This window comes from Microtus pennsylvanicus, chromosome 2 (genome assembly GCF_037038515.1).
Source record: "Microtus pennsylvanicus isolate mMicPen1 chromosome 2, mMicPen1.hap1, whole genome shotgun sequence".
Lineage (NCBI taxonomy): Eukaryota > Metazoa > Chordata > Mammalia > Rodentia > Cricetidae > Microtus > Microtus pennsylvanicus.
The window spans coordinates 123,563,116-123,578,590 of record NC_134580.1 but is presented as its reverse complement, the minus strand read 5'-3'; positions in this window follow the sequence as shown (position 1 = coordinate 123,578,590).

Here is a 15,475-nt window from a genome sequence, read left to right as displayed (position 1 = left end):
CCATTTCCAGCTTAGACAAGAGACAGTATAGCAGTCCTGGTAGGAGGTTATTGTGCCTCCACGGCTCTGGGAAGCGGCAGCCACAGCCTGCTGAATCTCCGGAAAACTGGGATAGAAGACCTGTCTGCCTACCAGAGGAAAGGGGAATAAGTTGGAGAAAAACTGGTTCATCAAAGTCCTGAGTTTTCTGACATAGCTTTCATAGAGAAGAAAATGTTATTTACATATTCTAACCATATCATGGAAGAATTTGATTAAGCAGTGCCTTGGAAATTATCTTAATCTTTAAGAGTCTTCATTGACTTAATCTTCACACAGCAACCCAACCATTAAAGACAGGAAACTCCTTTTTACTAGATTCCTTTAGACTCCCCCAGCTGTCACGGCATCGCTCATCTGAGAGAGCGTGACCCGTGTCTGCTGCCAAGCACCGGGGTTGCTGAACTTCAATCATAAAACATGAGCATTTTTAGAAAAGACTCGTGAAATAACGCAGGTATCTGCTCAAAGGAGAGTTAAAGGAGGACTTGCTTGAACTATTTCAAATAGATTTGTTAAGTGGGGCAGGTCTACAGACAAACAGAAAAATAAGCGTTTCCCCAGTATGACAGCCCTGCATCACTACCCCCTGGGAGACATTCTGAGAAATGTGTGATTAAGCAAGTTTATCATCATGCAGACAGCATAGGGTATGTTTACACAAACTAGGAAGGCAATGATGTCACTAGACGACAGAATCTGGAGACTAGTATCACACATACAGGCCGCCATCAATCCATCGTTGTGTGCTAAATGACTATACTTGAAACAGTCTTCTTTGGCTGTGAAAACATTACCACAGAGGTAGCTTTAAACAGCATAAACTTCCTATTTCTGAGTCTCCTAAGGAAGAGGTCACATCAAGGTACTGTGATGTGAATAGGAACTAGCCCCCATAGGCTCACATGGCAAAGCCTAGGCCTCTACCCAATGGCCTCATCCTGAGAGGCACTGGAAATGAACAGTTCTTAGTGAGCAGATACTTAGTGGTATCTTGTCCCTGGCTCCTTCCTGTATCCCTTTCTTTGCATCCTATCTGCCATCAGTCTTTTCCTGCAAGCACTTCCCTCCATGTTCAGTCTCACCATGGGCCCAGACTCAGTGGCATCAAAAACCCCGGACATCGTGAGCCAAAATAAATCTTTCCTTCATTAGGTTGTCATAGTGATGAGGAAAGAGACTGTGGTAGTTTGAATGTCATTGATCCCCATAAACTCATAGGGAGGTGTGGCCTTGGTGAAGTAGGTGTGGCCTTGGTGAAGGAAGTGAGACGCTGTGGGGCAGGCATTGAGGTCTCTTTTGCTTAAGCTTTTTCAATGTGACAGCCCACTTCCTATTGCTTTCTGAACAATGTGTAGCCAGCACCATGTCTGCCTGCAGGCTGCCATGCTCCTCACTAAGATAATAATGGGTGGAACCTTTGAACTGTAAGCCACCTCCTTTTAATTAAATGTTTTCCTGCATAAGAATTGTCATGGTCATGGTGCCTCTTCACAGCCATAGAAACCCTAAGACAATGACTAACATACAAGGCATTGATTGGGATTCACTAGGTCTTATTTGAAGTTTGGAGTCTTCTTCTGAGCTCATTCAGGTCACCATTAGAATCTACTGCTTGCTGGTTGTAAGCAGCAGTCACCATCCACTCCTACAGACCCAGCATGGTGTTTTCTCATATCATAGTAGCTTACATATTGAAAGCCAGTGTCTACAACAGAGTCATGCACAGCCAAACCCAGGTAAAGGAATGACAGCTCATCATACCTGCATTCCAACCCATTCTCAAAGAATAAGGAACCTCAGAAACTTAAGTTGTTCCAACAAGATGAGAAATGAAGAGCGTAATTGCCTTAGTTAGGGTTTCTATTTCTGTGAAGAGACACCATGACTATAGCAACTCTTATAAGGAAAATATTTAATAGGGGTGTCTCGCTTACAGTTTCAGAAGTTCAGTCCACTATCATCATAGTAGAGAACATGGCAAAGTGCAGGAAGACATGGTCTGGAGAAGCAGCTGAGTGTCCTATATCTTATACACATCAGGATGTTAACTGAGACTCTGGGCAGTATCCTGAGTATAGGAACCTCAAAGCCCACCTCCCTCAGAGACACACTTCCTCTGACAAGGCCATCCTCTCTCCAACAAAGCTACACCTCCTAATAGCGACTCTCCCTATGAGCTTATGGGGGTAAATGACATTCAAACGACCACAGTAATGGAGCAAAAGTCATAAGGAAGCAGTTACTGGGTCTTACTGGAGGGAGAACAGCTGGATTAGAGTTAGAGCACAGAGAAGCACAACAGGAGAACGTATGAGAATGAAGTGTGGTAGCTTGTATGTGTGAAGATGCCTTGGATGAAGTGTGGTAGCAGGTATGTGTGAAGATGCTTGAGAAAACCTATTACTGTATATACTAACTTAAAAAAACAGTTTTTTTTTTTTAAAAAAGATGTGACAGTAAGCTAAAGAAGTTGGCTTACACACAGCAGTTTTGTTTTTGAGCCATCAAGATGATGGCTAAATTCATCTTTGTAAGTACACAGGGAGCTGACATCTGTATGCTTCTGGAGAACAAAACTGGGGACAGAATAGGAACACAGGGATGGTTCTACCTTTGGTTTAATTATTCCTGTTTAGATCACCTTAGCACATGAGTATACCACTTATTTCAGATGACATCATGAGCGGGATTTAGAATAGCAGTTTCAAGCTGATCTAGGGAAACAACATGCAACAGTCGTGGCCAGTGCTATTACTACTGTAGGATGGAGTACAGCCTTGTTTGGCCTCTCCCCAAAAGAGTTTGCCTGAGTCTAGTGAGCATCATCAACCTTGAGCAAGCCAGGAGGATGGTTCACATACTAGTCTCTTGCATGCCTTGCAGGCTGGCAATCACTAAATTAATGAGTATTGCAAAAGAGAGTTTAATCACCATCCACCAATTATGTGGAGATGGGCTATAAATCTCAAATACGCTTCCTCAGGGACAAGGTCTGGGGATAGTTGAGTTAAACAAGCAGGATAGAGGAGCCAAAAGGATGACTCGGTGGTTAAGAACACGAATGCCCATCCCTATGGGACTCAAAGTCAGCGTAGAGTTGACTCCCACCCCAGCAGCATGGGTGCTGGGATTTACCACTCACTATCCTCAGTCTGGATGGGAAAATGGATCCTAAAAAGGAGCATGTCAGCGTCCTAGAACTTCTGACTGCCCTAAGGTGGGCCAGAAAATGGCCCAGCAAATAACACTAGTGTTTATAGGCAAGGCTTGTGGTCAGTGTGTATTGGAGCAAAGTGTCTCACAGCAAACACTACATACCCTATCTAGAGACTGGAAACATTCTCCACTTCTGCTACAATGCAACCTAATCAATGTCTTTGATTTGTTTATAAGTATACAGTCTGCGTTTTTAAAGTTTTCACGACTCAGGAGATAGATCCGTGAATAAAGTGTCTGTTGTTCAAGTATGAGGGCCTGAGTTCAGAACCCAGCAGCCTTGTTAAAATCTGGGCATGGTGAAATCTCAGCATTGGGAGAAAGAGACAGGAGAATCCCAGGGATTCATTCACCTGGCTAGCCAACTGGTGAGCTCCAGGTTCAGTGAGAGACCCTGCCTCAAAAAATAATGTGAATTGCAGAAGAAGGCATCCTTTGTCCTTTTGCTACTATACATGGGTATACATGGGTATACGTGGGTATACATGAGTATACGTGGGTATACGTGGGTATATGTGGGTATACGTGGGTGTATGTGGGTATACATGGGTGCAGGCACACACGTGAGCACACGTGCACACACACATACACACTTATTGTGTGTGTTATTGTGTTTGGGGGATTGTTTTGGGGTTTTGCTTTAGGGTTTTTTCTTTAGACAATGCGATATGTAGCACAGCTTGGCTTCACATTTGCCCTTGTCTCCTTCAGCTTCCCTAGTGCTGGGATCTTAACTGTGCACCACCGTGCTCAGGAAGATGGCTTAACAGCAACTATCAATGAGTCAGTCATTTTGATTAAAGAACCTGTTTCAAGAACTGCCAGTGAGCTCTGTTTAGACTTAACTTCTTTCTAGGAGTCCTTTGGGGGAACACACTGCTTTTATAGTGGGAGACATGCCTCAGAGCTCCTGATTTAATTTGGGTAGAGTTGATGAGGAACTCGAGCACAGCCTGTATTTGATGATTCCACAGGGAAGGGACAAAAGGGATGGATGGTGGCCTCCGTGGGACTCCACCACAGACACTGATCCTGATTCTGGGCTGCACAGGGTAAAGTGGGGAGGGCCCCCAGGCTCTTTCTCTGCAGCCTGCCAATCCAGGTAAGGCCCAAGTGCCTACAGCTGTCAGAGCAAATCCCAGCTGCTAAGTCAGACACAGAATAAGGCTGTCAATCATTCTGCCTCAATGAAACATGGTCCAAAAAGTACTACGGGCACAAAACGTCGTGGTGTCACTGCCTGATAAAGTCACCTGCAGTCGCCTACAGAATCCCCACCACCTTTTAATACCTCTGACACCTGTACTACCATTGTTGGGGCCAGGTGTTCCTTGTCATTCTTTCAAAGGACACTCTCCATAGCCTTACCAGTAAGGTGGGGTTACAAAAGTCTTTTCTGTAGACGTCTCGTCACTAAAGCATTTCACAGGGTTGAGGGCTAACCCTGGCATCTCTCTTCTCTCCCCAGTTCTCACAGTGACCAGAAACCAGGGGTGTGCTTTGTAAACCGCCAAGATGAGTTCTGTAGGCAAGCAAGTCTGAGCTGCTGCTCTGTTTTTGGAGTTAGCAAAACTACTTGTCAGAGAACACACAAAACACTACTTTGGTTGGAAGCAGCCTATCACCTAGTGAGGCAAGAGTGTAGTAAGATGCAAAAGAATTACCTGGAGAAGGGTGTCTGAGACCGCTTTTTTTTTTTTTAATGAATACACTAGAGATAAGTCAGATTCACCTGAGCAGAAGTCTGGGTCTGCCCGCAAGCTCAAAATCTAGAGCCTACAAGCAGCTAAAAATAAACCCTGCCCAGGCAATTCTTGGTTTATCTGGCCCTTTCCTTGGGTCTTAATAAGTCATTAAGTTTCCTCAGAGTCAAACAAGTCTCCTCATTATGATGTTCCCATAAAAGCAACTTCCTGTTGCTCTGAGAATAGTAGAGAATGGCCCCTGATATGTGGAGATTTGAATGCAAACTGATAAAAATCAGAATTTCTGCATGTGATGGATATTAAAAATACCAAACTTTTATGATTTTTGAATGTTAAACAGCATCCCCAGGGTTGAGGTGACCCCGAGGTGTGTGATACCGTGAGCAGAAGAAAAGCAGGGTAAATGCCCTCACGTCGCGTATCTTTAATAATTTGCCGGTCCGGCCTGCAACCAGTGTGGTCTGCTCGCACGCAGCCCACCCAGCCCCAGCTGTTGGCGTAAATAGCTCATTGGCAGTAGTTTTCCAAGGGCTCTTTGTCAATCCACAGTCAATCTGCCTTCACGGAACTTCACAAGAGAAGCAGAGTAGCCAACCGGCTTCCATTTGGGGATCTCTCTGGACGTGGTTAATCTAAACTCAAGAACAAAATCATTCATATTTGCCCCTGTATGACAAGGATTACCGCCACTGCGATCTTTTTTATCCTCTGGTCACTTTCTTTGCTACTTAATCTCTTTCTCTTGTTCAGTGGGCCCCTCTTATTTTCTTCCTTGTAAGAAGCAGGAGCCCGCCCCCACTTCCTTTTAAAGAAATGCAGAGTTAAAAGGCCAGCTCAGCTTGACCACCTGGATGGGTAGGGGCACTGTCCACCCAGCACCCCACCGGCAGCCAGCTGTGACATTATACAGCTGCCAGCTTTGTTAAGCCCTTGCTTGTAGGATTGTCCCAACACTGCTGACAACCACCCCCTACCCTGCCAATGTCCCCATCTGATTGTCCTCAACTTTTCTTGTTCAATGCTGTTTTGCACATTATTCAGCATGGGGAGTCTGCTAAGCACAGTTCACGCCCCGTGTAAGGCCACACAGGGGAGGCAGAGGTGGGTGGGGAGGCCCGCTGGCAGGGCTGAATGTCTTGGAGGGAGGTGGCCTATTCACATCCCTAACAAGATCATTACCAGTAACTAAATACAAGCCTGGCCTCGTGACCCTCTGAGGATGGGGAGGAGGGACTGCAAGACTTCTGTGTCTCAAAATCCTGCTCAGCTGCCTTCCAAGGCTAGAAGTTAAACCTGAGGTCCAAAGGTGCCTAGCTCTATTCTGGATTCCTCAACTCCCAGCTCTCAGGAATCTAGGCAAGACCCCCTGGTGGGCGTCTCCCTCTCTGCCCAGCCCAGCTCTCAGGTATCTAGGTAACACCCCCTGGTGGGCGTTGTCCTCTGTCTGCCCAGCCCAGCTCCTCAGATAACTCTGTTGGGTTTCCTTTCTGGGACTGCCTGGGAGCCGGCTTTGAGGTGATCCTGCCCTGTCTATCCAGCCTTTCCACAACTCCCAACACAGCCTAGAGGTGAGATGGGTGACCCTTAGCCATTAGACCAGGCCAGGCACTGGCCCAGACTGGGCAAGTGAGGCAAGCAGGGCGGAGGACTTGAGTGCTGTGCTGAAAAGCTCCCAGACTCCCTGGCCTAGCCTGGAATTTCATCAGTGCTCACCAAGTCTGAGCCTGGGAGACCTGCAAAGGCTGGGACTCACTCACAGGCATGAGAAAAGGTAAGTGAACACGTAAAAAGGCGTGACAGCATGTGAGCTGCCTGTGACAGCTAGCACGTATCAGTGCTTATGTGAGTGTGTGAATATGTGTGTGACTGTGTATATGGATATGATAACTTTATGCAACCGACTGTAGGAGAGGTAAGCATAATTGTGTGCATGTATGTACTCACACAATTGGGATATTTGTGAAAATGTGTATGAGTGAATTGTCTAAGTATGACTGTGAATGTGTTTGAGAGCATAGAAGAGTAGGTATGTAAACAGTAATGTGTTAGTATGTATGGGAGCATGTGTGTATGAGCGAGTGTGGGGCAAATGAGTGTAAGCCTGTGGGTGAGCATCCATGTATATGAATAAATGTATTTACTGTGTATATGAAATATGAATGTGTGAGCATGTGTAAGTACATATATACTTGTGTGAAAGGCTGCATATGTGTGAATATGTATATACATATTTGCATCTATCAGAGTGTATGTATGTGTTTATGTATTCATGTGAAACAGGAAAGGTCACTGGGCTACTGGGATGTCCAGTGTAAAGGGATCCACAGGACCATTCTGGGTAATGACATGGCTCTCAGTGGAGTATCAGGCAGGGACCCAGATCCCTGAAGAAGGAGCTTGGTGACCAACTCCTTATTGTTAGCTACATTTTTTCATGATGTTCAAAGCAGAGAAATGTCTTAAATTACAAAAAAAAATACATTTACCCTTTTGTACTATGTTTAAAGCCGTTCATTCTGGTAGATGTCCAAATCAATCCCTTTTTATATTCCTGAGGAATGTAAGGAATGTAACAGAAGTCTGTTCACATCCATTCTTCAGACCCTTTCTGGGATGTTTGGTTTTCTTTTCCCTTTAAAGCAAACACTTCCTTTGAAGACATACTAAGGTAGAACACACGCCCATAGTGCCTGCAGACTTGGATTCCCCAGAGAAATCTCCTTATTGAGGTCCCTTGTATTTTAATTGTCACTATATACAGCGGGACACGGGGACTTTTAATGATACATTTAAACCCTGTTGGACTTGAACAGTAATAATTCATGAAAAATGTTTACTGTGGGGAGAAGAGGTGGGGTTGGGGTGGGAAGAAAGTGCCAGAGAAGCCCCTAGCTGCACATGGAGCTGCTGGCCTTAGAAACAACTCTGCACAGACTGGGTACTTGGACCCCAACCAGACACAAGAGACTGAGCTCTGACATTGTTGGCAATAAATGCTTGCTAATTCTCTATTTTGAAAAATCAGCCCAGCTATGGTGGCACACAGCTTTAATCCCAGCCCTCAGGAGTGGAGCAGAGGCTAGCGATCTCTGTGATTGTGAGACAAGCCTGGTCTACAAAGTTCCAGGACAGCCAGGATTGTTACACAGAGAAACCCTGTCTCTAAAAAACAAAAGAAAAACAAAACAAAAAGCCAAGTGACATAGACTTGGGTTTGATTGTTTTCTTCCTTTTTCTTCCCAGTTCAAAGAAGTGCCACCATGCCCCCAAGTTCCTATGAGTGTGGGGTGAGTGGAGCTGGGCTTTTTACCCCGGCAAAGGCACACGTTGTTTGAGGTCCTGCCTCTCTCTCACTTCTAACAAGTGAGAGGTGGTCTCTCCCCTTTTGTCTCCCTGATCCATTTCCCCACCCTCCTCCCCACCCTCCTCCCTACCCTCCTCTCCCTTCTCCCCTCCTTTCCTTCCTTCTCCTCTCTTAGAACTACCCCTACAGTGCACCAGAAATGAGACTCAGAGTCCCTCACCTGAGGTGGCAGCTCACAAAAAAAAAAAAACACAAGTCTTGGTTTCTTTGCAACTGAGAGCACCCCAGTGTGCTGGCTATTGTGATACTTGTCCAAGCCTTCACCATGTGGAGGGAAGAAAAAAACATAATGGGAGAGGGTTTGGGCTCCCGTTCTCTCAGCTGTCCAGTAATCTTGAAGCCATGTATACATGATGTATACTTAATTTTTCCCCTGGGCATTTCATTGCCAGCAAGGTGCTTCCTGGCTACCACGTATAGAAGGAGAACGTGAGCTCATGCAGGAAATGATTCTATGATTTGGTTTCTCTGGACTAGACCCTGCAAGCAAAGCTGTGAAGCCTGAGACCTGCTGCTTTATGAACTGGGGCAAGGTCATGGTTCTGACCTAGAATGGCCAGCAAATACCCATGCACTAAAGGCATGGTCCTCGGTGCATCCCTGTTCAGAGATGAGGACTTGAGTTCATCAACAGACAAATCCCTAAGGGGTGATTGGAAAGTAACTAAAATTTTAGAAGTGGAGCCTCGTTGACAGAAGTGGCTCCTCGAGGACATGCTCTTGCGGACTCTACTTTGTCCCCACTCTCCTTTCTCTGAGGTCCCCAGCAGCATAGGTGAGGAGCTTTGCTCCACCACAGGCTCCCCTCTATGTATTCCACCTCAGCATGGGTCCCTGACCTTCACAGATTTAAAAGAGCAAGGATTATACTTTTGAAACAATGTGTTAAAACGCATCTTCTTTCCTTTGTCCCTATTTTTGCCACTATGACAGAAAGATGACCACCACAGATACCACCTCATAGAATCTTTGTCAAGAGAGTTGTCAGCACTGCCCTCTTCCATGTCATCACAGGAAGCCACTTGAGTCGCATGCTTTCCATTACAGACTTAATTGGGTGGAACTTAAGCCTTCCTCAGACCTGAATAGAAGAGTTGCTCCAAAGAGTTCCATCAACATAGAGTAGCTTTCTCCCAGTGACTTGAAAAAGCAGCGTCTTTCTTCATGGGTGATGGCATATGCTTCTGGTTAATTAATTATTTTTATTTTATGTGGACTGGGTTTTGTCTGATGCATATCTGTGCATCGTGGACACCACAGAAGCCAGAAGAGGGCTTTGGATTCCCTGGAACTAGAGTTTCAAGTAGTTGCTAGCTCCCATGTGGGTACTAGGAATCAAACCTAGTCCTCTGGAAGAGCAGCCAGTACTCTTAACCCGTGAGCCATCTCCAACAAATGATGGTGTTTTTTAAAACACTGGGCTTGCTTCCTCTCCTTGCCTGGCAGCCTCTGAGGACAGCTAAACCAGGACAGATAAAGCAGAAGGTAAAGGTTTTTTCATTATATTCTTTTTAAGTTTTATCATTAGGTGTAAGGATTTTCATGATGAGAAAACACAATTTTCAGGTTCACAGAAACTGAATATAATTTGGTCTGTCTTTTAAAGAATATAGCTTTATCAAAGTGAGCTTATTACTTTATAATACACTTCTACTTATCTTCATACCAAATTCCTCCTTAATTAGCTGGTCTTCTTCCTAGTTCTCAAATGCCCCAAGGTTGGTCCACCGCGGGGCTTTTGCATTTGAGCTTTTCCTCTAGATCTTCCCATGGTTCTTCACACACCTAACCTTTAACCCAAATGTTTCCTATGCGAAGCAGACTTGCTGAAGTAGCCCCTGTCCTACTCTTCTGACCTGGGAACACTTTCCAGTGTTTAAATCTGTCTCCTCTCCTTGTTCATGTTCTTTCCCCAGGAAAGTCTTGTCCCCCATTCTCGTGGAGCCATTGATTGTGCTGGACACAAAATTGGCACTCAGGAAATATCGTTGGCAGATCTCCAGTCGGAGGATAAGGAAAACTCCTTGGTGCTCCTGTTTGATGCCTCTTTACACAGTTCTTCCCTTTCGGGATTTTATTTTGTGGTAAAATCGTGCTTTTAGTATGCTAGGTTTCCATCCATGGATTCTGCGCAGCAAAGAAAGCAGGGCTTTGTGCACTACTGTGTAGGGCTGGAGAGGTGGCTCAGTGGTCAGGAGGACTTGCTCTTTCAGAGGTCCCGTTCAACTGCCACCACTCACTTGAGGCAGCTTTCAACTGTCTGCAACTTCAGTTCTGGGAACTTGAGACCCTCTTCTGGCCTTCATGGGCACCTGTATGCACGGACACGTGGGTGCATGTGGGTGTTTGTATGTGTATGCGCACGCGTGTACACACATACATACACACAAATAGAAATGCTGTAACTTTCCCAATTATTTCTATATGGATTTGGGGCATCTGTCTGGGAATAGAGTACATCCTCAGCGTGCACAAAGCCCTGGGCTTTCATCTGCAGTTCTGAGGACTGTGGCGGTGCAGACCTGTAATTCCAGCACTTAGGAGGAGCAGGAGGACCAGGAATCCAAGGTCATTCTCAACTCTGGAGGGAGTTGGAAGCCAGCCTGGGCTACATGAGGCCCTATCTGTGTAAGTCTGTGTACTCTTTGTGCCACGCTGTTAGCAACCAAATGTCTGCTGTGATCTTTGCCCTCCCGTTTATTATCCACAGCACTAAACCCTCTTCAAGTTGCTCCTATGCTAAGAACCCATAAAGACATTTTCTGTAAGAGCTTTGAAGGATCATTTAAAAAGCTCAATTCTACCAGGTTTCCCCTCGTCTCTCCAGGGTTCTTTTTGCACAAAAGTGCCCTTGCCCATGTTGAGGAGGCTCTGAGGAAATAAAGCACTCCAGGCTGAGACAGGTTTGGATTGGCCAGCCATCCTGTGGTTCTTCTATTCATCTGAAGAGCAGTTTACTTCTGTTTACCTTCCGTGTAGGGTTTTTCCACGGAGTTCATTGAAAGTCTTTCTGAGAACTTAAAATTCAACATGGTCCGGAAGTCCACCCCATTCATATCCATCATCTCTTCCATCCTGTCCCACGCTGTTCCTTAGAGACAGTCAATCTTGATGTTTTCTCGTTTATTCTCCCGTTACACAAAATTTTATAAGTAAACTCCAATTTTCCACTCTCTAAAGATTTTCTCTTTCATTTTTCTTTCCCACTGAACAGTCAAAACACACTCCATCTCAGTTCACAAGTCACTTTCTCAGCCCCCTAGTACTCCACTGGGGATGCACCATGGTTTATGGGAATATCTTTCTCCACTAGCTCTCCTAGTACTGAAAGGTGCTATGCAAGCTTCCAAGGGAGGCGAGCATCCAACATCCCTACCTGTCTGTGATGCTAAGGACCACAACAACAGCGTTGCAGAACAACCCTAAGAGTGCAAAAGTGACCCTCGTAGCCTGGAAGTAACCAATATCTCTCTAATCAGACTTAAGACCTGCTGAACAGGAGGGAATCCATGTCTGGTACTGAAAACGTAGCCAACTACCTTTGGCTAGAGTGGTCATGGGTCTTAGAGGAGAACCTACTGCTGATACCAACTGCATTCTAAATATTTGTCCTTATATCCACAGATGAGTGCAGCTCTCATTTCTCATCAAAAACAAACAAACTTCTCTTTGCAGCCGACAGAGATTGCTACAGAAAACTATAAGCAGTCAAACACAGAGAACAACCAATCACAAGGTGCCTGACCACAGTTTATACCTCTACAGCACAGCTCCGGAACCTGATATTCAGGACACATCACAGGAGAGAGGGAGGAGAAGATTGTAAGAATCAAAGGACCAGGAAATCTCCTGGGAGATCGCACCTCCTAGAAATGACGGGGCAGCTATACCCGTAATACCTCAATAATATGGTTTCTTAAAGAAGACCTGAAGAAGCACACTAAAAGACATGCTAACAAAGAAGGGGAAAGTCTTACGGAGCCCAAGCCCTAAACAAAGAACTACAGGCAGCTAAGGAATGTTAAAAGCTGGAGAAAGTCTTCCCCAGGGGTGATCACCCTAATATGTTATCCAATACCAAGTTGTCAGCCATACAGTTAATATGAAATGGACTCAGCATGCATATATATATATATATATATAAAAGAAAAAAGGCCACAAATTCAAAAGGGAAAATGACATGATCATAATTTAATTTTCAAAATATACAGTAAGAAAAATACTCTCTTTTAGATGGTTTTCAATATTTTACCATTATAAACAGTTCTGCGATGAACTGCCTTATATCTGTGTATTTTTACATTGTGAAAGGCGTGTCTTTAGAGTCAGTTCCTACATTTAGTATTGTTGGGCTGGGGAACATTTGCACAAGCAGTCTCATTGACTAAGCTAAGTTCCCTACTTCCAAGAATCATGGCTGTCTGAATTCTCCTCAGTGCATAGAAAGCTATCCCCACCGCAAACAGTCTTACCATGCTTCCTAATCAGACAGACAAACGGTGTCATCTTTCCATTAGTATGTGTCTCAATAACGATGAGGATGAGCAGGCTTTTAAAGCATCCAAGAGCTGTTGTAATAGCCTCTTGTTGAGAACTGCCTGTTCTTGTCTTTCTCATGTTCTAAGCAATGATGCTTTTTTTCCCTTTACAGCTATAAAGAAATATCTTTTGGGGGGAAATAGGAGCCCTTGTGATATATATTAAAATATTTTATCTATCAGATAAAGTTGTGAATTTCTTTTTATTCTACTTACATTTGTCAGTCTTTTTCTCTGTTGCTCCTACATTTTGAGGCACATTTAGAATTCCTCTTCTTGACATCAAATTACAAGACACTTAATGTGTTTTCTATACATGTTTGAGTATCTTTGACTATCCCCACCCTCTTTGATAGACTGCTGTACCATACAGCCCAGACTGGCCTGGACCTCTGGGTGCAACCCAGACTGAACTCAGACTGTGATCCTTCTGCCTGAGTCTCACAAGCGCTAAGAATATATCTTCATTCTTTTACATCTTGAGTCTAAATTTTAGATTAATTCATTTGGAAATTTTTCTTGTGTGTGATTTGTCTTAGTTATTGCTCTGTTGCTATGGGACGATGCCATGGCCAAAGCAAGTTATAAAAATAAAGCATTTGATTGGGGGCTTTCTTACAGTTTCAGAGGGTAAGTCCAAGATCATCATTGCAAGAAGCATGATAATATGTAGGCATGGTATTGGAACAATATATGGGAGCACACATCTGATCAGCAATTTTCAAGCGAGAGAGAACAGGAGACTGAGCCTGGCATGGGCTTTTGAAACCTCCAACTCCACTCCCCCTAGAACAAACCTCCTCCAATAAAGCCACACCTATTCCAACAGGGCCACACCTTCTAATCCTTCCCAAACAGTTCCACTAACTGGGAACCTAACATTCAAATATGTGAGTTTATGGGACCCATTCTCATTCAATCCCTGCTGTTTGTAAGGCATGGCTCTAATTTTATGATTTTCCCAAAATTATTTGGCTATCTCAGTAATTTATTAGAGGTCTTATTTTTATCTATTTTGTATTCAAGTGTGTGTTGTGAGGGGGAGAAGGAAGGGAGGGAAAAGGAGGAAGGGAGAGAGGGGAAACTCATCCCACAATGTACCTGTGAAGCTAGTTTCAGGGAGTCAGGCCTCACCCCACCTGCTGAGGAAGTCTCCTTATTTCTGTTACAATGATGCTCACTCCAGAGCCCACTCCCAACATAAACCATCCAAGTCTATTCATAACTGTGTTAAGTCCCATAGTAATACTTAACAGGCCTCTCAGCCAAGCACAGGCAGATGATGAGGATGGCTTACTCCGTGGAGGTTTCTGTATCATGGGATTTCTAGCTAAGGTGGGTTATAATATAGCTGGTAAAGGATGACCAAGGCTAAATCATGAGTCTAAGGCTAGCCTGAGCTATATAGTATGTTCCTGGGCTATATAGTAGTATGGTCAAAACCAGCCTGAGCAATGTCAAAAAATTTTGTCTCAAAACATCAAAGGTTATGAATATAACCCCATGAAGAGCACATGCCTAGCATGTGCCAGGCCCTGGGTTTGATTCCCAACTCTACAAATAAAAGCTAGAGAGGAAGTAGCATGGGCCTGCAGCATCGGGCTTTAAAGGACAAATAGACAAATCTTGCTGCTATGACAATGACTAGTTTGCACCTAAAGGGGTCTGTAATAGGAAGCCTTCGTTTGTTCAGGGTGTGGGCATCTCTCTATTTTTTGTGACATCATCTTTTCCTCTTGGTCATCCACTTCAGCAGGGGCATCTCTGAAAGCATTGACATTGGAGGCTTTTAAAGAGGTAGTGATTTGGGCTTATTCTGCCACCTAAATTCTTCCTCCATGATCTCCTCTAAATTCATCCAGAAGAATGATGATGACAATAGGACCTTGAGTGCCTAAGCATGCCACCAGATAAGTTTTGTGGACAACACTTCCTTTATCCTTGCTCCGTTAGAATATCTGTTTTGCAGAAGCAGAAACTGAAGTTTATCTAGGCTATGCTGCACGATAAAGCCATATGGTAGGTGATGGAGACATTGACAGGGCAGGGTCAATTTCCTTTCAATACTATCAGAAGAATGGGGTCTTTCTTTTTTTTTTTCTTTTCTTCTTTTTCTTCTGAGACAGGGTTTTTTGTTGTTGTTGTTGTTTTGTTTGTTTGTTTGTTGTTTTTTTTTTTTTTTGGTTTTTTGAGACAGGGTTTCTCTGTGGTTTTGGAGCCTGTCCTGGAACTAGCTCTTGTAGACCAGGCTGGTCTCGAACTCACAGAGATCCGCCTGCCTCTGCCTCCCGAGTGCTGGGATTAAAGGCGTGCGCCACCACCGCCCAGCTTTCTTGGTCTTTTAAGACACGGTTTCTCTGCATAGCCTTGGATGTCCTGGAACTCACTGTGTAGATCAGGTTTGCTTCGAACTTACAGAAATCTGCCTACTTCAGCCACCCAAGCACTGGGTTTAAAGGCACGTGCCACCACTGCCCGGGTCTAAGACTGGTTCTTAATTGTTACTGTTTGATGAGCAAGAAATACCCAAGAAGCTTACAGTATTGAGTTTTCTTTCGTTTGCTTATTACATGACTTGCAAAAAAATTAGTGGGGACCCATTTGATTTG